The sequence below is a fragment of the Canis lupus genome, chromosome 7 (assembly GCF_048164855.1).
Source record: "Canis lupus baileyi chromosome 7, mCanLup2.hap1, whole genome shotgun sequence".
NCBI lineage: Eukaryota > Metazoa > Chordata > Mammalia > Carnivora > Canidae > Canis > Canis lupus.
The window spans coordinates 59,007,725-59,030,052 of NC_132844.1; the positions used below are offsets into that span (position 1 = coordinate 59,007,725).

At 33.0% G+C, this 22,328-nt stretch overlaps 1 protein-coding gene across 9 annotated transcripts in view; it reads left to right on the plus strand.

Moving 5' to 3' along the window:
- The window catches only part of SUPT3H (SPT3 homolog, SAGA and STAGA complex component), a 602,245-nt gene that overhangs the window by 126,414 nt on the left and 453,503 nt on the right, over window positions 1–22,328 (plus strand). The window contains exon 2 of one of the 9 annotated variants that reach the window (XM_072832819.1): window positions 12,095–12,252. The exons of the other annotated variants lie outside the window; for them this stretch is intronic. The gene's annotated coding sequence lies outside the window, so the exon portion shown is untranslated. The remainder of the gene's footprint in view (window positions 1–12,094; window positions 12,253–22,328) is intronic. 9 annotated transcript variants of the gene reach the window in all.

Below are 22,328 nucleotides of genomic sequence, written 5' to 3' on the forward strand. Positions count from 1 at the left end.
CACCCGGGTTTTAAGTTTATATCTAAGTATTTCCATTTCTTTGGTGTGATTATAATTTGTTTCTATTCCCACATGTTCATTTTTACCATTTAGAAATACCTTGAGTTTTGATTTTCATGTGTTGACCTTTTAGACTCCAATTTTAATGAACTCAGTCCTAGGAGGCTCTTTTGTAGATTCCTTGGGATTTTCTAGTAGAAAAAATATTGTTGGCAAGTAGAGACACTTGTTTTTTCCTTTCCAATTTATATGCCTTTTGTTTCTTTTTCTTGCCTTATTGCAATAGAATGATGAGAGTGGACATTTTGGCCTTGTTCCTAGTCTTAGGGAAAAAGAATTTAGTCTTCTATTTTCGTGTACAATGTTAGCTCTAACTTTTTTTCTGGATATTCTTTATCATGCTGAGGAAGTTTTCCTTTGTTACTAATTTTTAATCATGAAATGATGTTAGATTTTGTCAAATTTATTCTACCTCAATTGATACTTTAGCCTGTTGATATGATGGAGTTCATTTATTTTTTTAAATGTTGAATTAACTTCAAACCTGGGGTAAATCCCACTGATCGTGGGGTAGAATTGTTTACATACATGGCTAGATTTGATCATTAATATTATGTTGAGGTTTTTTGTTTTATTTGTTTTTTTACATCTATATTCAAGGGAGAAAATATATTGGTATTATTTATGTCTGGTTTTAGTATTGGGGTAAAATTAATCTTTTAAGACTTATTCACTCTTTTCTCTTGAACACAGTATGAAAATTGATGTTACATTTTTTTCATATTTGCTCAAAGTTTTTATTGAAAACAATTAGGCTTGAAGATTTCTTTGGAGAGTGAGGCAGCCTTTGAATTTATTTACTTTGTTATAGGACATATCTATTTCATCTTGGTAATGTTTTGTTAGTGCTTGGTTTTTAAGGAATTAGTTTTTTTTCTGATAATTTGTCAAATTTGTAAACATAACTTAGTATTCATTTATTATCCTTTTACTGACTTTAAGGTTTGTAGAAATGACCTCCCTTTCATTCCACATGTTTGTGATTAGTCTTTTACCTATTTTGTCAGTCTTCTTAGAGGTTTATCAATTTTGTGGATTTTTTTCTCTAAGAACTAGCAGTTTTATTGATTTTTTTCTACTTTAATTTTATGTATTTATTATTTCTTTCCTTTTTGTCTCTTTGGGTTTATTTCCTCTTTTTTTTTAGGTTTTTTTTTTTGAGGTAAGGACTTAATTTATTTGAGACTATTTTCTAATAATATAAATGTGTATACTTTCTCTGAACTACTTTAGCTGCATCAAACTTATTTTGATGCATTGTAATTTTATTTTCTTTCAGTTTTATGTTTTTGAAATTTTTCTTTGTGAATTCCTCTTTGACCTGTCAATTTTTTGGAAGTGTCCTGTTTCATTTGCAAGTGTTTGGACATTTTCTTATTGTCTTTGCATTTTTGAATGCTAATTTGATTCCATTTTGGTTAGGTGACATGATCTGTATGAATTCAATTCTTTTAAATATGTTGATATTTGTTTTATGGACTAGGATTTATATAGTCTGTCTTGAATGTTCCATGGGCATTGTTGTTGGGGGCAATATTCTATATATTTTAGTTGGATTCTGTTGGTTGTATTCAGGTTTCTATACCCTTGGCAGTTTTCTGACAAATACTTTTATCAGTTGCTCAGAACGAGTTCTTGAGTCCCCAGTTATAATTGTGGATTTGTCTTTCTTTCCAGCTCTGTTTTTGCCTTATATATTTTGAGACTCTTATTTTTTGGTGTGTGAACATTTGTAGCGTTGTTATGTCTTCCTAGCAGATTGATTTTTTTATCATTATGTAATGTTTTTTTTTTCTAGTAATTTTCTTTGCTCCAAAATCTACTTTATTTGATATTAGTATAGCCACCCCTGCTTTTTAATCAAATGTTTATATGGTTATGCCTTTTTCAAGGTTTATTTTCAAAGAATTACTTTAATATGTTTTTATCCACTCTGCCAAACCAGGCTGTTTTAAATTCTAATGACATTAATTATTAATGTTCCATAGCTTGTCTCCTGCTTTATTTATTTATTTATTTTCTATTATCTTCATCTCCCTCATTGTTTCTTTCCCCCCCTCCTGCCTTCCTATGGGTACTGGAAGTTTTTTTAAGGATTATATCTAATTTTTTTATAGGATTTTTGAGTGTAATATAATTTGTATAATTCTCATTTGTAGGCTATCTTAATCTACTTTTCACTTAAAGTGAAAAGACTATCAGTCTTTTTTCACTTAAAGTGACATGTAGAAGGCTTATTTCTATATAGGTTCCTTTACCTTTTTTTTTTTTTATAAATTTATTTTTTATTGGTGTTCAATTTGCCAACATATAGAGTAACACCCAGTGCTCATCCCGCCAAGTGCCCACCTCAGTGCCTATCACCCAGTCCTACCCCCACCCTCCGCCCACCTCCCCTTCCACCACCCCTAGTTTGTTTCCCAGAGTTAGGAGTCTTTCATGTTCTGTCTCCCTTTCTGCCACTCATTTCCTTTACCTTTCTTTTTAAAGTATCATTAACTTTAGTACCAGATAATGTTACAAATTTTGTTCTAATTATCAAATATGATTTATAAAACTCGGGAGAGTGCTACTCTGTTGTTTGTACCCATATTTCTGCCTTTTCTGCTTTTTTTTTTAAAGAATTACTTTTATTTTTAAATTATTTTGTTTATTTTTAGAGAGAAAGAGCATGGGAGTGGAGGAGCTGGGACGGAGAGGCAGAGGAAGAGGGAATCTTAAGCAGGCTCTATACCCAGTGTGGAGCCAAATGTGGGACTTGATCCCATGATTCTGAGATCATGACCTGAACCAAAATCATGAGTTGGGCTATTAACTGATTGATCCACCCAGGCACCCCTTCATTATGTTTATTTTTGATGAAGTTTATTTAGCCAGTTTTCAAGGACAAATTCATTTATTCTTAAAATTAAGTTTCTAAAGTAAATGTAAATGTCTATATACTAAAAACATTGTATATTTTAGTGGTATGAGGAACATTAAAATATTTTGTTATACAAATGAGATATTTTGTGCTTTGTGAGAATGAACAAAAATATTTTTGGACTATAAAATCTGTTTTAAGAACATCTGATTGGATTGTCTATGCATTGAAATAATAACAATAAGTAAGAGCTGTTTGCTATACTTTTTTTTTTAATCTTAAGGGAAAAGCCACAGTGTTGTAATTAATCCTCAGATTAGAACTTTCTGTATTTCTTTCAGGTAATCCTGATTTCCTTCCAATAGCTTTTACTATTGTCATTTCTTTGAATGCTGTCAATCAAATCACTTTTCCATATGGCATAATTTATACTTTCTCTTCATTTTTTTTATTATTTTTCCTGTTATTCCGCTCCTCTGTAACTACATGGATTGAAAATGTGTGTGGTCAGATATTTGAATTTGTTTCATAAGGTGTTGTAGAAAACCCATTTCTTCCTTCTGAGCTGTTATGTACTTGGGTGGTCACTGAATCGTTTGATACTGTAGCTGTGAGCTATGCTTGTTCATTTATACATTGCTTTATTGTTTATAATCTCTTCCTGGAGTTAATTACTTTCAGTCTGTTGAATTTTTTTCTTTTTTCTTGTTTTACAATCTCAAAAGGCTTTGAATGCTATTGTATTGGCATAGTTGTGTACTTAATTGTCTTGAATTTTAACTTTGAGTAGTTAATTATGTAAATTTAAATGACTTTGAGGAGTTTGAAATAAATCCTCTTTAAACAGACTTTATACAGAACAAACTGATGGTTACCAGAGGGAATGTGGGTGGGGGATGGGTCAAATAGGTGATGGGCGATAAGGAGTGCACTTGCTATGAGTTGTGGGTGTGGTATAGAAGTATTGAATCACTATATTATACACCAGAAACTAATATCACACTGTATGTTAACTAATTGGAATTTAAATAAAAACTTAAAAAATAATTTAGAGAATGATAATAAAATTATTTTTTTTGAAAAAATAAAAATAATAAATCCTCTTTAGAACCAACTTTCAGTGTTCTCCATAATATATTGATTACCATTTGACCATGTAAAAGATCTTTAGTTATAGTGGTAGGGATTTTGTACTAAAGACTGTTGTCTTAATTCTAAATATGGAGTAGTTTTTGTATGATTTTTAAAAATCCAAGTGACCTGGGAGGATTATTTGCTAAAGGCCTTCAGAATATTTTTTTCTCTTTAAAAAGCATTTTAGTATTATACACATATTCGATATGAGTTCAGAATTATTTGTAATTAGAAAGATGAATAAGACTATTTTTATTTTGAAAATAAAACCATAAAACCTTTTTAAAAGTTTTTTTTTTTAAGATTTTATTTATTTATTCATGAGAGAGAGAGAGAGAGAGAGAGAGGCAGAGACACAGGCAGAGGGAGAAGCAGGCTCCATGCAGGGAGCCTGATGTGGGACTCGATCTCAGGACTTCAGGATCACACCCTGGCCTGAAGGCAGGTGCTCAACCGCTGAGCCACCCAGGTGTCCCCCATAAAACCTTTTTAAACCTTCTTATCGGGATCCCTGGGTGGCTCAGCGGTTCAGCGCCTGCCTTAGGCCCAGAGTGTGATCCTGGAGACCCGGGATTGAGTCCCAAGTCGGGCTCCCTGCATGGAGCCTGCTTCTCCCTCTGCCTGTGTCTCTACCTTTCTTTTTCTCTCTGTGTCTCTCATGAATAAATAAATAAAATATTAAAAAAAAATAAACCTTGTTATCTGTTGTGGATATATTTCTGTCAGTGCCTTTAAGTCTCTTTTGTTATTATTACTTCTTTTTTTTTTTAAGAGAGTATGCCGGTGTAAAGGGGGAGAGAGACAAAAAGAGAAGGAGAGAGAGAATTGCAAGCAGGCTCCATGCCCAGTGTGGAGCCCGACATAGGGCTCACTCTCATGATCCTGAGATCATGGCTTGAACCGAAATTAAGTGTCATATACTCAACTGGCTGAGCCATCCAGACACCCCATCCTTTGTTGTTCTTATATCAGCATACTTATTATTTACTATAGATAGTCTCTATTAATAGACATTTGAATTGTTTTCAGCTTTTAAATATTAGCCAACTGTTCATGTACATCTTTGTTCCTACTAATTTGTTCAATTTATTATAGGGTGTATGCCTAAAAGTGAAACCAACAGACTGGTCATTTGAAGTTGTGACTAATATTACCAAATTGTTTTATGAATGTACTAGTTTATATTCTTTTTAAAACAATGGCTATGAATATTTGTTTTACAACAGCTTTACCAACACTTATATTTGCCTGTTTTTTCAACACCAGTGTAGAATGATAGTTTATTCTATTTTATATTTATCTTAGTGAACTTGAACCTTTTTTCAAAGTTTTTGGCCATTTATATTTATTGTTCTGTGAATTACAAACATTTCATTCCTTTCAGGCATTGATTTTTCGTAGTAAATTTAAGTGGCTTTTTATATGTTACAGGTATTAATCCATTTTGTTATATATATGTTGTATTCTTTATAGAGCAGTTTACTTTAGATTTAGATGAGTACCTGAGTGCTTGATTTTAGGGGCCCTGTTGTTTGATAAATAATTCAAAGTCTCAAACCATTCAGTGTGATGAAATTGCTCAAGCTAAATGAATCATGAGGGAAGTGAGTCATACTGCAGCAACAGTAGATTCATCTCTCCAGCACATCTACTGAGTTGTGTGGCAAGCAGAATTGTTTTCTCTTTCTCTTATTTTGCAGTACTGGGGAGAGTGGTGCTTGTATGGCTGAACTGGTATATGTATATATTTTAATTCTTTCCTTCCCTTTTTTTTGCTGTGATAAAATCCACACAGCATAAAATTTACCATCTTAATCATTTTTAAGTATACAGTTAAGTGGTTCTAGGTATGCATAATGTTGTACATCTTCATCACTTGTCTTCCTAACTCTTTAAGCATTGTAAAACTAAAATTCTAAAAAAAAAAAAAAAAAAAAAACTAAAATTCTATACCTATTACATGGTAATTCCTAATTCTCCTCTCCTCCCAGCACAGGGCAACTACCATTCTTTTTTCTGTATCTATGATTTTGACTTCTTTGTATGACTTCACATAAGTGAGTCATGACACTATTTGTCTTTTTGTGACTGGCTTATTTCACTTAGCATGATGGCTTCATAGCATATGTCACATTTCCTTCCAAAAAGGAAGGCTGAATAATATTCTAGTGTATGCATATTCCACTTTTGCTTATCTTTAGATAGATACTTAGGTTGCCTTTACATTTTAGCTATTATGAATAATGCAGCTATGAACATTGATGCACAAATATCTGAGCCTCCACTTTCGGTTATTACAGATACACGTACACAAGTGGAATTGCTACACTCGTGAGAACATAAGCAAAGAGAGTAGCAGAGGGAGGGAGAGCAGCAGGCTCCCTGCTGGAATTCAGGCTCCATCCTAGGACCTTTGGGATCATGACCTGAGCTGAAGGCAGATGCTGAACTGATTGAGCCACCCAAGCACCTCTCATATCATAACTGTTTTAAATTTTTTGGATGAACTGCCATACCCTGTTTTTCACAGCACTGTACTATAAGCAGCTTTAGAATCTGTAAAGGACAAGTGGAGCTTTTTAGAAGCACTGCAGCTGTCTTGACACCTTGATTTCAGCCCACTGAAACCAGTTTCAAACTTCTGTCCTCTGGAGCTATAAGATAATACAACTGTGTTGTTTTCAGCCTCCCCATTTGTGATAGTTGTTTCAGTAGTAATATATCAGTAGTAATATAAAACTAATATATAGCCATTAAAGCCAGTACCAACAATTACATACCTCATGTGAAAGCAAACCAACCAAAACCCTTATGTATTTAAGTTTCTCGTGTTGGATCTCTGTTATAAACAGCCATTTACAATTCTTACCAGATAATAGTAGTTTACCCCTTAATTTCCTCTCTAGAACCATTGATATTAGGTCAAGATTATCTGATTGTAGATGGTATTGTATAACTTAGCTATAAAATTGTGAGTGTGCGTGTGTATAGAGGAGTGACAGGGTTTTTTTTTAAACTACAGAATGAATTTTTTAAATAGCCATGGATGTATTTAGGTTTATTATTTCAATTCATTTTATTAAGTTATAATTTTTTAGGAAACTATCCAGTTCATCTTCTCAAATTTATCTCAGTGAAGATATTTATGGTATTTTCTCTCTACAGGTTTATGTTGTCCTTTTCATTCCCACATTGAATCTTTCTTTCCTGACCAATCTTGGGTAAACTCTTTTAAAAGAAGTAGCTTTTAGTTTTGTTGATACTGTTTTTTTTCAGTGTTTTCTATTTCATTTTTTTCTGGCTTTATGGTTTCTTTTCTTTGCCTTTCTTTGGACTCATTCTATATGTGTAACATTAAATACCAAACACATTGATATTTGTCTTCTAAAGTATGCTTGCCTGTTTTGTTTTGTTTTGTTTTGTTTTGTTGTGGCACTATAACTTTAGCCGTATTCACATGTCTTGGTATTAGTCTGACAGCAATTCTGATGTCTGATTGTTTTTTTCTTCCACACCACCAAACGAGATAATATATATTAAAGGCTCAGGCTTACAAGACTTGCACCCAGCATACACACTTCACATGCCAATGGCAAGTCTAGGTCATTAGCCGTGGTTCCATGGTTCTGACTAACTGGCTATTGATGGTTCCCACAGTCCCCCACCTTAGGTTCAATTAATTTGGTAGAGTAGCTCACAGAATTCAGAGAAGTATTTTATTTACTAGATTACTAGTTTATTACAGAAGTTTGTAACTCAGGAACAGCCAGGTGTGTGGGATGGGTGTAAGGTTCTCTGTTCTTTAAGTGTATCACTTGCCCTTGAATCTTTCTTTCTTTACCAGACTAGAAGCTCCCTAAACCTGGTCCTTTGAGTTTTTACGGAATCTTCATTACATAGGTATTATTGATTAGCTGTTGGTGATTGAACTCAATCTCTTTGTTTTCTTCCTTATCCAGAGGAGGTGGGAGAGTTAAGTGAGTAGGAGTGAAAGTTCCAACCCTCTAATCCTATGGTTAGATCTGCTGGCAAAAGCTCCTATCCTTAGCTTACGTTACCTAGGGGCTTTCCAAATGTCATTAACATAACAAATGACATCTTTATTGCTCTAATCACTTAAGAAATTCCATGAGTTTTAGGAGTTTCTTGCTAGGAACTGGGATGAAGATCAAATATATATATATATATATATATATATATATATATATATATATATATATATGTATAAAATAATAGTATCACATTTGGTATATCAGTTTTCAGTGTCCTCTAGTTCTAAGTATTTTTTTGATAACTATTATGATTTCTCCTTTGAAACATTTATTTGGCATTGTGTTTTTAAATTTCCCAAGATTTGAAAGTCTGGGTTATATTTTTATTTCAAATATAATTGCATTTTAATTGGAGACTGAGGTTGTTATGTTATCCACTTAACTGATTGATATATGTGACCTTGTCAAATCACCCCTTTCCTTTACTTTTCCCAATCATAAAATAATAATTATTCCCTTTGTCTTTTAAAGTCTTGTGAGGTTATGGGGCACCTGGGTGGCTCAGCTGGTTAAGCGTCCACATTGGATGATGATCCCCGAGGGTCCTACCACTTGGAGCCCTGTGCCAGGCTTCCTGCTTAGCAGGGAGTCTGCCCTTCCCTCTGCCCACTTCTTTCTGTTCTCACTCCCAATGATGAGGAATCTTGCTTGCACAGATGTAGATACTCCACCTAACATGTTCAAACTCCTCTCATCCCTGTATCTCCTCTTGGGTATCCCTTAGATTTAAGGGTAAATAAACTGACAGTATAATCAGTACTTAGGAAGGATGTAAGGAAGAAGTTTGTATTGGTTCTGAACTTGGGTTTTCATGTTGGATCAGGAATTTTGAGGGTCCTGGAACCTGAAACATAGTCTTTTTAAATAAAAGAGGATGCAGGCTTGGGTCAAGCAAGTCTGCTTGGCTCCCATGGACTTCTTCCCCAGCAGAAATGGGCATGACCAGAAGAGGGCCAGAATGGGACTTTTAAAAACATATGGTCCAGGCAGAGTTCCCAGTTACATAGATTTAGAGGGCATTATTAGAGGTGTGAAGACTTGGTCAGAAATTTGAGATCACAAGTGGGTATTTCTTGTATCTAAACATCTTGTCCCTCATCTTAGCTACTGATTACAGTTTTATCTTAGTATCATCAATACCTGCAACCATTTTATGAGCTCAGTTTGAAGACTCCCGCTCTTTTTGATCACCACTATTTCTCTTCACATCACACCCTTCTATTATCCCAATACCAACAAATCCATTGACCTGGCCATTTTTAAAAATTCTCTTGCCATTCTTGGATTCTCATCTCCCTCTTTTACCCACTTGTAATCTATAGTCTGTCAGTATAATCGTCACAATGCAAATACGCTAAACTCTTTAACTTCTTTTTCTCTTTTTACTTCTCCTTTCAGTTCTTTGGCTTCTCTCTCACTCCTTCCTTGGATTAACTTTCTGCCAACTCTATACTTGAATAGACACAAGTCAGTGTGTCAGGAAACACACAGTACTTATTTTTCTAATTTAAACCATGGTCAGTACCTTCAAATTTTACTCCTTTTCCAACTTTTATTCTTCTGGTCTATTCACTTATTTTGTTGGACAGCCATTTCATACGTTCTCCTTTCTCCGTAAACCTTTAGCACCTTCTCCCTTATCTTCACTCTCATTTGCTGACTTTGCTCCCTATTTCATTTAGAGGATATAATTATTCAGTAGAAAACTTACATAAGTTTCCATCACCAGATACATACATGCATCCATCTGTGCCCACTTCTTGATTGTTCCTATAGTTGAAATATCTATACTACCATCTAAGGGCAAACCATCCACACATACATTTTGATTCTACTTTCTCAAGGACATTACGCAAGAATTTCTTTTCTTTTCTTTTCTTTTCTTTTCTTTTCTTTTCTTTTCTTTTCTTTTCTTTTCTTTTCTTTCTTTTTTCTTTCTTTCTTTCTTTTTTTTTTTTTAGATTTTATTTATTTGAGAGAGAGGGAGAGAGCAAGCATGAGTGAAGGGCAGAGGGAGAGGGAGAAGCAGACTCTCTGCTGAACAGGGCTCAATCCCAGAATCCTGGGATCATGACCTGAGCGGAAGGCAGACACTTAACTGACTGAGCCACCCAGGCTTCCCTACCCCAGAATTTCTTTCTCTATTGGATCAACAGCACAGAGAGTTGCACAGATTTCCCATCATAAGCAACAGACAGCAGCAACAACCACAACGTCTTGATCACACACTCTCCATTTACCATTCATTTCTCTGCTCCCCTTTTAGCATAACTCTTCAAAAAAAGTTGCTTGTGCTCTCTTGTTATCTTTCCATTATCTCTTGAATTTGCTTCATTCAGATTTGTGCTTCCATCTCTCATCCAAAACTTCTCAGGTCACCAGTGACGTCTGCATTACTAAATCTCATGGTCATTTTTCAGTGCTCATCTTCCTTGATCTATCTGTAGCATTTGACACAGTTGCTCACCTTCCTTCTTAAAAAGACTATTCATTTGCCTTTCCAAACCTCACTCTTCTCATTTTTCTTCTCTTCTTGTCATGGATGTTGGTTGCTTTTCATTTCCAATATCTCTAAACAACAGTATACCTTGCTGTACTTTATTTTTCTCTAAAGACCTTATGGCTGCCTGAAACTGTAAATATTTAACTTATTTATTCATATATTAACAGTTTCCTCTACTAATATGTATTCTTCCCAAAGATGGTTATTTTAGTCAGTTTTGTTCACTGATGTATTCCAAGCACAGAGTAGGCGCTCAATAAATACTTGTTAAATGAATGAGTCTTAGCATTTTGCACAGCTGGAAAGATAAGTAGCTAAAAATTAATATTATGAAGAATCACATTGTTTTTCAAGTATACACTGTGACCTTGACTCAAACCCTAGCAGTCCAAGTCTAGTCCCGTTTCATGATTGTTATAATATAAGAGAGAATAGAGCTGGAGTATCAGAAATAGAGGAGCTGAGCTAGACTTGCAGTGTATGTCTGGCCTCCCATTAACTTGACTGTGTGACCTTGAACAAGGAGTTTCACTTCCTCATCTATAAAATGAAGGTTGTGGGCTATATTCTCTAAGGTCTTTCATAAGCTCAGTAATTTAATATTATATAATTGAGGGAGTTTATGCCAAAACTTAATGCACTGAAGAAGAACAGAGAGTGCAGCAGATATAAAGGTAGTTCTTACGGTTTAAACTTGTCAAGCTGGGAACATGAAGTTCTATTTTACCATATCTGATATGCCTTGGTAACTCAGGCTGTTCAGCTTTAGATTTGTGGTCTGGATTACACAGAGGAGAAGTGTAGAGCATCCTCCTTGAATGATTATGATGTAGTTTGGAGAAAACTGATCAAAGAAGAAGGAAGCCTAATAGATTGAAATAGGTGGTTTGGGCAGGTTATAAAAGGAGGACTTTAAAAGCCAGAGAGGGGCAGTTGGTTTTGTTAGGATGTTAAACTGGAATCTGCCAAACATTTTTATTATGGATACAAGGAAGGCACTGTATGAGAAAGATAAGTCCAACACGGGTGTTATTAAGGAAGGGGAGATTGGAGTTAAGTAAGCCATGTAAGAAGCTGTTGTAGTAATTCAAGGAACAAAAAGGATTTGAATCTGTTTTTGTCTAGCAGCAGAGGAGATGGGGAAAAAGGAATAGAAGTGAGAAAGCAAGAATATTAGGATCTGGTAACTGATTAGATGTGGAGGAATCAAGGAATCGGAAAATTAAGATGATTTTAGGGTGTGGCAGAGTTACTAGAGTGGTTTCTATCAGTATGTTAAAAATGATAACAGGAGGAAGGGAGCTTATGTGAATGGATGAGGATTTGGAAATTACTCAACATAGAGGTTTTCAACTTCTTTTTCTTTTTTGGATGAAATATTATGTGAAGCCCCAGTGTGTAAAAGCACAAAATGTGAAGCTGATTTGGTTGGAGCAAGGGCAGAGGTGTGTAGTAAATGGATCCAATATCTTGCTTTTCTAGTCCATTCTCCCAAGGCTCCGATGAATATAGTTGGAAACTGCTAAAGTAGATCATCTACAAGTGCTCTCCGAGATTGAATATTTGGTGACCTGAGAGCCTTTTATATCCTGTGAGTCTTCTGAGTGGCACCATCTTCCTGTGTCTTCTTGACTTAGCAGGTAGCAAATATTTATTATTTCTAACTCTTGTCCAAGTACTGGGGAATAGTGGAATACAAAAAGATATAATCCTTCCTCTGTGGAACTTACAGTTTATAATAGAAAGCTGTCATTTAAAAGATAATAAAAATTGTCAAATAATTGTAAGTATATCTAAAGCTTCTGCCATAGAGAAGTACTTGTTGAGTTTCTAAGATGTAGCCTAGTTTGAGAGGGTTGAGGAGAGAGGAGATGGTCAAAGGGGAACTTCCTTGGGAAAGTTGTAGTTGAGCTGGCCTGAAGATGAAGAAAGAGATGCAGAGAGTAGGTTGTACCTGATGAACTGAGAGAGAGGTTCTTCGTGGGCAGGATGAAGCCTCCATATGAGGTTGGAGGAGTATAAGGTGAAACTGGAAATAAAGGTAAGGACCAAATCAATAATGTCATGTTAAAGACTCTAGGCTTTATTTTGAGAACATTGGGGATCCACTGAGAAGTTTTTTTAGTGAGGGTTAACCGGACCTGATGTACATTTCAAACAGACCAACCTGGCAGAGAATTGGTGTCACATTAGGGTGAGATGGAGATGGGAGTGAGGGGATTCAGGGAGACTACCTAGGAGATCACAAAGGGGGTTCAGGAGAGAGATGGTTAGTCTGAATCCTGGGAGTGTTACTAGGGAACTGGAAATGAAAACTGATTTCAGATGTGGTTAGGAGGCAGAATTAAGGGGAATTGGTGATTGTTTAACTACAGAGTTTAAAGGAGAGAACACATGTCAGAGTTGACACCTCAGATTTTGATCTCATAGTTGGATAAATATAAATGCCATTTATTAACTTCATGGTATATATCTCATTTATTTTATTTTATTTTATTTTATTTTATTTTATTATTTATTTTATTTTATATATTTTTTTGCTGTCTACAAGAGACTCATTTATTTATTTTTGTATATGTTTTTATTGGAATTCGATTTGGCAACATATAGTAAAACACCCAGTGCTCATCCTGTCAAGTGCCTCCCTCAGTGTCCGTCACCCATATCTCCTTTATTTTAGTTGTTTTTATGTTATTTTCTGTTCTGCCCCCTTCATTCCTTTGTTCATCACCATCTCTTCCATGACTTAATATAACTACCTATTTCTGTGTTTTATATGAAAATGGAACCTTCCTCCAAAACCAGGGGATAGAACTTCCTTTTTGGAGTCTGCCATCAGTAATCTCACTGAAATTAACGTTATCTTTATAGTTTATTGGTATTTGTGTATAAACTGTATCTAAACTGTCTTGTATTCCATGTTGCCTTGTAATTGTTCTCTAGCTATTTTTATATGCAGGTACATGCATTTTATAGAATGGACCCAACTTATGCTGTATTATCCTTCTACGTTTTGCATGTTTGCACTTGAAAGTCAGTGTAAAAAGTACAAGTATCCCCTTGTTGTATTAATTCATTCTTCAAGGGCACCTGCGTGGCTCAGTGGTTGCGCATCTGCCTTCGGCTCAGGTCGTGATCCTGGAGTCCTGGGATCAAGTCCTGCATCGGGCTCCCTGCATGGAGCCTGCTTCTCCCTCTGTCTTTGCCTCTCTCTGTGTCTCTCATGAATAAATAAATAAAATATTTTAAAAAATAATTCATTCTTCAGTACATTAAATGGAATTTTATATTTGCAAATATTGCATTATTTTGTTGAGAACCATTAATTGTTCTAGGTGAATACTCTGAATAGCAAAAGCATTTTAAAATTGGGATTTTGATGGGAAGAATGGTGATAGTATACATGATTTTTTGAAGTTACCTGTTAAGAAAGGCCTGTGGATAAAATTATTTAGGCAGTCTTCCTAAACTAGCCATTTGACTACTTTATGCAAGAGATCATTGATAGAAACCAACCTGATTAAGTTTCTATGAACTTTATAAATGCTTCTGAATTTATTGTTAATTAGTAATCTTAAATTTTTGTTATTTTAGATTTTTACATTTTAAATATATTTCATCAAGAAATACATAAGGCTTTTGCTAATTTCCATGCTTCTTTTTTCCCCCTCTCTTTATCATTTTGCTTATAATTATTTTTAATATACCCTGGATCTGAAACTTGTTTTAACTCATTTCATAATTATGTGAAATCTTATAATTTTGTAGAGGCTTCTACAAAAAGGAGTATCATCATTTAAGTCAGAGATTTTTATGTCATATTTTAATAGTTCATGTTTACTTTTAATTTACAATTATTGAGTAAGTCAAAGAAAAGTGCAGTATTGAAATTAATAGTATTCATTTTGATGTCTGATCTTGGAACCATTGACTCTGTTTTGGAAGATATATTCATAGTGAAATTAAAAATTCATATTAAAAATATGAATACGTGTTAATCTTAAACTGACAAAATATTTTCTTTATCCCATTTTAAGGAGTTGCATGAAGGTTAGTTAAAAGTAAGTGAAGTTTGAGAAACTTAGGAAATCACTGAATTAAAATGTTGATTAGGTATGCATACTCTACTGTTTTTTTTAACATGTTAGCATAATTTGAAAATTTAAACAATTTTTTGAGCATAACTAGTTGTAAATTAAAGTAAAACAAAATAAAACTACAATATTTTAAAAACTAAGCATAAGACAGTTTGGTAAAGTTTAAGAACATGAATGTTTTAGTTGGAACAGATGTGAAAGACATATGATTTTAAAGGAAAATGAAGTCCATAGCTATCTGTTTGGAAATGTCTTTCAATTACAGTGGCGTCCATGAAGGTTGGATTTGAATGAAGATTTGGCTAGAACTGTTTTATATCCTATTCTGTATTTCCTTTTGAATAAGAAATAGCATGTGTGAAATACATTTACTATAATCCATTCCATACTGCATAATAAAAATGCTGTGAAGAATGATTATGCATGGTATGAAATTATCCTGATTATATGTTCTGTTCGCTTTCAGCTAGCTGGTATTTTAAGGTTTATATAAATGTTATAGGGTGTGTTGATATATTCATTTACTTTTCAAAATGGGAATATGGAATAACTTACTTTCATTATAGATAATCACATTCCATTGGTGGTACAGCTTTTCCTATATTTAACCAAACACTATTCACTGGAAAAGAAATAAGAAACTTACCTGAGTGAACAACTCAAGCAATTAGAAGTGAATTCTTATATTTTAAGTTGGAAAGTTGCTGAATGAGATTATTTACATTTACCAATTCTTACATGAAACTCTAGAATAGACTTCAGCTTTTTATGTTATGTTATTTATTTATTTGGAGGTGTAATTGACATGCAGTATTAATTTCAAGTTTCACATAGTGATTTGGGGCCTTTGGTTTTATAAAATGAGGATAGTTAAAATTCAAAGAGTAACTTAGTTCACATTAAAAGCAAAATGAATGACATATTATTACTTGTTTAAACTTATTCAAATTTCAATAAATAAAATAGTTTAATATGGATTTTATTATAGGTTAGTAATCATCAGAAAATATTTTTATGCTTCATTTTAATATTAGTTTATTGAAATTCTCATATTGTTCCTATTAGTAAGTAGTATACATGTGATTATGTGCACATGTGACTGTTTAATTCACATTAAGAGTATCCAAACTTTAGGTAACCACTCTTTTGATTTGTTCCTTTGAATGTAGAAAGTAGCAGATAAGATAGGTACAGAACAGTCATTTGTTACAAGTACAAAAGTTTTTCATAAATCTTAAGATATTTATGTATGCTCATATAATCTCCTACATATTTGATCTAGGCATTATGTCCGTGAATATCACATTTTTTTTCAAAATTTAAAAGTAATATTTTACTATGATGCTTATAAGGATAGATAAAAACATGGACTTTAGAGCCAAATTGTCTACCACTTAATAATTGTCTGACTTCAGGTGAATTACTTAACCTTTCTGAGCATCATTTTCATCATCTCTAAAGTGAAAGGTACTTTGAGCGTAACTTATTTAAAAAAAATAAAGCACTTACCAATAGTAGCTCTTATATATTAAGTGCTAGTAGCATATTGTACATGTGAGATTATTATACTAGCTACACTTTAGTAAGATTTTAGAGTCTTGAAAGTTTGTTAAGTTAATAAAACAGTAAACAATCACTCAAAATGGTATCTGCTTTATTTTACTAGATGTTTTGATTATGGGTTCAATTTTCATTAATGCATTAATTTATACTTATTTTCATGTAACATTGGCAGTTTGTCATTTAATATTGGTAGCTTTTAGAAATAGGCAATAAAATATACATAGTGATTACGCAGACAGTATTTTGTACAATCATATGATTACAGAACAAATTTCTAGATGTTATTATTATATGCAGGTTCCATGGCATCTGATTAAAAAGGCACTCACTGTATTCACGTTGGGGTTTTATTGAGTATTTGAATTGTATAGAAAGCATTACATAAGTGTACTGTTATACTAATGATAAATGTGTTGTTGCTTATTAATTTTTAATATCACATGTTTTATTTCCCTCCATCGTTTTGCTTTTTTGTTTTCTCATTGTTGTGTAGAAAAATTATTCTTACAATCTATGATTTGGTTGTAACATTTGACGAGTGCCTTCCCTTGCAGATGTCTATATGGATTGAAACTAGATTATGGTATTTAAGATACAAACTGACTGACTTTCCCTGGAACAGAAAAATTCTTGTTAGGTAAGCCACAGGCTCACATAAATAAGGCTCTGGTCTTAAAGAAACACAATGTTTAACTGATCTTTGAAAAATCTTGAGTTCAAAGTCATGCATTGCAAAAAAGGAAAACATTTCTGAATTATGAATGCTTTTTGTACTGCAAACAGATAAAAGATATTTCTTTTAGGGTTAAAGATAGAAAAAATACCCATAGCGAAACAGAAAATGTGTTATAGGTTTAACAGTGGTTTCAAGTAATGTGAAAAATTGTGCCACTGTGAAACTACTGAAGAATCATCATCTAACTATTGAATTACCTACAAATGTCAATCTTCAGTATTTGGTGGGGTCTGTTGCCTGACCATAATGTAGGAAAAATAGTCTATTGGATTACCAAGTATTTTTTGATATATACTATGCTCCAAAACAAGTGACTTTTTTCTCTGTAAGAAGCCCAGGAAATGAATTTCATGTGGTAAAGAAATAAATGTGCAAAAAAATAATTTTTTTCATAAAATTATTTAAAGTGCTGCTGGACTGTGAAGATTGATGCTTTAATTTGTAGTTCCTTAGATGATCAGAGTAGGTCTCGGGTTATGTTATTTGTATATAACTTCAGTTTGTAATGGTATGACAATTAAGCTGTTTTGTTTTCTTTCTGGCAAGGAAAAATAGACTTAACTCTGTATTAGAGGTTTTCATGAACTGTGTATGCAATTTAATCCAACATAACAGCAGCATTTGAAATAGTTCTTTTTTAAAACAGATACACCTTATATTTGGGTTAATAAATTTTAAAATATAAAATTGTATGCACTTTTATTTTAAGGAGCCTGTATCTCGAGATGATCACAGATGTGTAATTATTTCTTTTTTTAAGGGTTTAAAATATTATAAAATAACACAAATATTTGTGAAGGAAGTAACAGTACCGGAAATGAAGTGTTATAATCGGTCTGTTTATAGCTATTTTTTTTACATTTTTCTATACCCTTAATCACATGATTTAGTCCTCTGTTATTCAGAGCTTAAAATAGCAGATATGATTAGAAGTTAATAGGTACAAAGAATAGGTAACTGTTTCAATAACTGACATTAGTGTTCCAAATGTTACAATTTCAGGCAGTGTGAAATTGTACTGGGTTAAGACCCAGAGTCACTCAAGGACTGTGTGTATAGAGTTAAAAAGTTAACAGCTCTTTACTTGATCAAAAACCAGTCATGGCAGCTATTACAGTTAACTTAGAATCACAGTAATTTTCTTCAAAATCTAAGTTATTTTACAACTTAACAAAATGGAAATTCTTTTAAGTATGTCAGCCTTATTATAAATGACATTGTTATAATTCATTGTTGTGGCGATTCCCAAATTCTGAAACTTGATTTGTTTCACGCATGAAAATTTCAGCAAATTATTGTAATATATTAGAGATGGATATTTTTTCTCTCCAATTTTATAGTTAATAATTTTTAAAAAAGTATTTGAACCAAAAGCTCTTTTAAATTATTAGGAGAAAACTTTCTAGTTTTATATTGCAAGCTTTGAATGTTTCAAAAACTGCTGTTTAATTCCTCATTCTATCTTAGAACTTATGATTCTAGCAAATGAGATAGACATTTATACCTTTATTCTGTTTTTTTTCTCCTAGTGCTGAAAACAAAATGTCACTCAATTTTTGTAAAAGTGATCCTCTTTCAAATCGGAAAACTGCATCACTAGAATATATATTCCTAATTTAAAAAGTTGTTTTAAAAATACTACTTTGTTTCAAGCTTTCATATTGATTAGACTACCTCTTATTTTAGGAATATATGATTAAGTGTCATTTTATAATGGACAGTTCAAAGCAGCGGACCTTTCAAATGATATCTTGTTCAGCAAACAAGATATAAAATGAGAATTTGAGAGATTTTAAGATAATTTCTAGAAATGCAGTAGTGCAGTAATACCAAGTTTGTATTATTTAAACAGTATTCAAAGTAGGAAGAAATGAAATCTGAATGCTTTTATAAGTTCACATTTTGAATAGATGCTAACTGTAGATGAGAAAATTGTTTTTGTTTCTTAAAATGTATGTAAATGTTATGTAATTGGTGTTTTTTGCTTAGCAGTTAGGTTTGCCTTCTAGTCTGTAAATACAAAGGAAAGCAATTATGTGGCAAAAATCAGGTGCCTGTTATAAGACATGGGAAAAGAACACTGTTTACATTATGTAAATAGGGCCTTAAAAATATAAAGCATAATAGTTTGATAGTCTTGACTCTCTTATTTTTTTCAGTAAAATAAAAAATATAATATAGCCAGTTAATTTTTCTACAGGTACCCCAGAACTTTTCTCTTTTTCATTTTGTTTACCTTCATTTTGTCACATTGCATATTTTAATCTGAAGTCTTCTTTATATTATTTTTATTACTTTATAAAAGCATATGTTATAAGATGCTTATAAACTTTTCATCCAATCCAATGAGCATATATTTAATGAATCTTTGAAAATGTTTATTAGTTAAGCATGCTTGATAAAAATGTATATAAAGAAGAACCACCACGAAAAGTAGGAGCCATTAAAAATTCCTTGGTAGTTTTATTCTTTCAATTAAATATTTAGGATATAATATGAACTAATAGCTCATCAGCTTTTGAATTATTCATTTAAAAAATCTCATTTAAAACATCTGAAATGACCAAGTGCCGTTTTCTCCTCCATTTATTTAATCATTTGTTTGGTGTTGATTCAACAGCTTTATTGATTGCATCAAAAGATTAACAAGTAATCTTTCAATCTTGCTTGCACTGGTACTTAAAAACTAGTTTAAATATATAGCAGTAGGAATTTTAATGCTGTTATGAGAAACAGTATTGAAGTATTATTTCTTCAATAATAAGGGAAATAAGGGAAATAAGGGAAACTTATTTCTCCATTGTTGAGTTTAATGGTAAAAATTATTTATTTCAAACTCTGTATGTAGCAGGTTGTTTTTCTTTTCTTTCTTCTCCTTGGAAGCTGAGGATGTGTTATTTTAGAAAAACTGCATCAGGGGAGAGATACTAAATCCATGTTCCTTTTTATATATTTTAGAAAACAGGGCTTTTTTTCTTTCAATTTATAGCATCACAGTAGATCAGTCTTCTCTAGGTTTCCCTGAATCACTTTTCTATTCTCATCTTTTAGCAGTAGTTTTCACAATATTTTTATGGAACCAAATGCCTAATAATTGTAACACACACGTAACCTTTTGAGAAGTTATGAAAATACAATTCTTGTGCTTAATGATATCCAGAAAGCATAATATTCTGTAAAAAGAAATTCCCTTTAGTCAATTTAAAATTAAACACTCTAATGCAAAAGGATATCTAAGGTGAAAGATGTTTGTGTAATGCTAAACATAACCAAAGAAACTGTGGTTTTAGCAAAGGTACTATTGCTCTATTTTATCAAGTGCCAGAAGTTGCATAATGAAAGTCTTTCAGTTAGTGAAAATATAAGTAAAAAAACATAAAAATACCACCCAGCTGGTAGAGATCTTCCTAATTTTTACCTGATTGTATTTCTGAAGAAATATGGCAGGGCTGTCATAAATTTTCAACATGAACTGCATTTTTGTTGCCAATTTCCATATCCTTTAAAAAGTGCTGAAGCGTGCATTTGCTATTTATGTTTGCAGTAGACTGAGTACACTTTTACTATTTGTGGTTTAGAAATTGGAAACAACCAAACAGTGGTGCTATGGTCTAAAAAAATAAATTTTAAACAGCTGCGGGACAGTATTTTTAGAATGGTAGGAGTCCTCCTAAAGCAATATAACTACCCTCCAGCCCCTTTAAAGATGGATTATGGTCACATATATAAAGTCAGGTTTCCATTGTCTTTTATCTAAGATGAGTTAAATAAGTGAAACTAAAAGTATGCGTTTGTTATACATAAGACATGCTCTTTGCAAGTGTTACTGTATACCAGGTACTGGGCTTAATCACTTTGTAGACCCTTCCATGGATAGGAACTGTCATTAGCCCTATCTTACAAGTGAGGAAGCGAAGGCTTAAAGAGAAGGGAAATAACTGACCCAGGGTCACAAAGTTGGTGAGAGACCTGAGCTTCCATGAATAGTCTAACCCCACACCCACTAATCCAGGTATTTTTCAGCTTTGCAATTTGTTACAGATCCCATTAAAAGGGAGGAAAGAAATCCTTGTAGAACCCATTTACACTTAAAGCATTTTTGTGCTGGTAATACTGAATTATATACAAACATAAAAGTCTACATAGCAACTTATTATTTATTCTGATGAATTTAAATCTAATGAAATGATGAAATCAAAACATTCAGAAATTAAAAACAAATCCGTAATACCAGTAACAATCAAAACAATGAGCTTAATATTATGTGACAGACTTCTCACTCCAGTGTGACTGCTGCGGTATAAGAGTTTGTTATGTCTTTTCAGTGGTTTGCAATCTTTTGTCACATCATGGCACAACTAAAAATGAGAGTATTGCAATCTTTTGTCACATCATGGCACAACTAAAAATGAGAGTAGGCCATGGGATATAAAAGCACTAACTTGCTCTTGACACGAGACAGCAGACCAGGGAGATCCTGAATACCCCAGCCCCCGCCAGCCACTTCACAGTCTGAGGGGGCTGAAATCTATCCACCTGTACCCAGTTGGTGGCTTTTTCCAAGGGACTTGGGTTGGAAAGCTCTCATCATAGCTATTTTTTTTCTTGTGATAACTCAATTTCCTGTGACTTTTCTCTATTCTAGTTATTATGAAATCTGTGTGTAGTATAGCCTGGCATTACTTGGCCATTTATTTGTATATTAAGTTAGCATTCCAGGTTCCCCTTCCCTGACTTTCCATTATCCTGCCACAATTAGGCTCTGGCTGCTGATTTATTATTTTTTATTGATACAAAAATTTAATACAAGAAATACTACGAAAACTTGCAAATTCCCAGGAACTAGGTCCACAATCTTCAATTTAGAGAAATTATTCTGGTATTTACAGGTCTTTTTACAGTAGTTTAAACATTTTAATACTGTCTTTTGTGACTTGGTATCTTGGAAACCTACATTTGCTAAGTGAGTAGTCAACCTCTTTTGGAGTAAAAATTGTTAAGCAGCGTGAGATTAGATGACTACTACTCAGGATAAGATTAAGTTTAAATTAAAGATATAAGTCACTGTAAAAAAAATCATAGCAGATTCAAATTCAAGGAATTTTCTACTGCAACTGCATTCTTTTTGTTGCATACAACCATAGTATATTTTCTCTAGAACCAAATATGTGTTTATAATAGCTTTGATGCCAATTTGGAGAGCGGCTTTTAATTGTGTATATATGCATGTATTTAAATAAAATGGTTTCTGCTACATGTACTTATAAAGGCATTAGAAAATAAACATTTTACTTTACTAATTTAGTTACAGAGCTACGAA